Genomic DNA, 2,023 nt, shown 5'->3' with positions numbered 1-2,023 from the left:
TGTTCCCACAATTCAGGTCCCCAAAGGATTGTCAGAGAAAGTTGGGTTGGGACCAGTTGTTGCCATTTAAGCGGGGCTCTGACAGAGGGAGACAGGCTGACATGGACGGGATGCTCCAGAGGAGCAAGCATCCCCCCCCCCCCCCCCCCGAGATTAAATCTCCAGAATTATTTTGAATAACGATTCTGCTAGGCCAAAAATTCCGAGGGCAAGTAGCGGAAGCAGTCCAGACACTTTTCTCCAGAACAGAGGAAGAGGGTTGCAGAGCAGAGTTTAAGAATTTCTGGCCACTTGTTCTAGTCCTGCCTGAATCAGTGTCAACTCCGGTAACAATATCTTTTTCCATCCTTTCTTGCCACCGAGATTCCTGTAACGGTGCTGTTTGTAGGCTCAGTCCAAATTCATTCTGTGTCTGTAGAACTCCTCCGGTGGGGGGACTGCCCGTACCGCTCATGGAACTTGATTGACTCCTGTATTCAGCAAAGTTAACTGAAATTTCAGGCCAACTTCATGGGGGACAGTATGGTCCTCCAGTCACAATGGTCCCCAAATACACTCTTACTGATGACATAGCTCCAGATGGACACATGATCGCCTGAGATATGCACTAAATCAGGCCTGAAAACCCTTGATTTGTAACCCCAAATCTTTATATCCCAAGTTCTGGCTTGAGTAGTAAACACGCAGATGTTTCCAATTTACAAGGAAACTGATGCTGCCTCCCTTTACCAAACTGCTCTGGGCTGGCGGTGTCACTGCAAGGCGTGGGCCGGAACCATCTGAGACGGTGTGTCTAACCCAGGAGCCCTTCCTTACCTCCGGTTGTGGACCAGGATCCCAGCTTTCCCCTCTCTTGCAAAGCTATAGGCATATGAATCCCGCCTCAGGCAACAACTTTCCTTTTTCTTTCCCCTGCTTTGAGTTACCTCAAAAAATTGTCAGCATCTTTCTGGGATTTTTTTCCCTCTCTCCTTTTTTGTTCCACTTTTCAGCTTTAAAAATATGCCTAATCACACAGATATGGAGTCAATATTTTAATATGCTGATAACCCACTTATCCCTTTTCCTAGATAAAATCAATGAGACATCTGGAACACCCATTGAAGAACCCTCGATAAAAAGAATTCCAAGTACTAAAGTTACTACACTATAGTCATACCTGGAGCATATCATTATATGAGTAAAAATTTAAGTTTCACTACTCTATTTTATAAAATAATAGCATGCTTAAAGAACTTGTACTGCTACAGTTTAAAGTCACTCTAAAATCTTTTTTTTAAAATGTTTTTATTGGTTGTAGAGAGGAAGAGAGAGAGAGAAAGAGAGAGAGAGAGAGAGAGAGAGAGAGATCTATTGCCTCCCACACGCACCCAACCTGGGACCAAACCCTTAACCTGTGCATGTGCCCTGACCAGGAATCAGGACGATGCTCAGCCAGCTGAGCCACACCATCTAGGGCGCTAAAATATTTTAAACCATGAAAATCTAAGGGTCAATTTTCAGATGTATTTGACAAAGGGTAGGAAATGAGCTCTTTTTAGAATACAATTTTATTTTAATAAAACGTATTAAATTTATATTTATGCATATATTTATGTTAAATGTATTTATATTTAACATGAACACATAATATATTTCACATAAAGATATAAATATATATAAATATTTAATACATTTTGATATAATATTTTTTAATCCTCACCCGAGGATATTTTTTCATTGATTTTTAGAGAGAGTAGAAGAGAGAGGGAAAGACAGAGAAATATCGATGTGAGAGAAACGCATCGATTGGTTGCCTCTTGCACATGCCCTGACCGGGGCCTGGGCCAGGGAGGAGCCTGCAACCAAGGTACATGCTCTTGACCGGATTCGAACCCAGGACTCTTCAGTCCACAGGCCAATGCTCTATCCACTGAGCCAAAATGGCTAGGGCTTAATATACCTTTTAATAATTAAATAAAAATTTCTACCTGCTTGAGGAATAAACTTTTTTCTGCACAGAGACAATGATTAGTGTTTCCTA

This window comes from Cnephaeus nilssonii, assembly GCF_951640355.1.
Source record: "Cnephaeus nilssonii genome assembly, chromosome: 14".
NCBI lineage: Eukaryota > Metazoa > Chordata > Mammalia > Chiroptera > Vespertilionidae > Cnephaeus > Cnephaeus nilssonii.
This window is presented reverse-complemented; position numbering follows the sequence as displayed.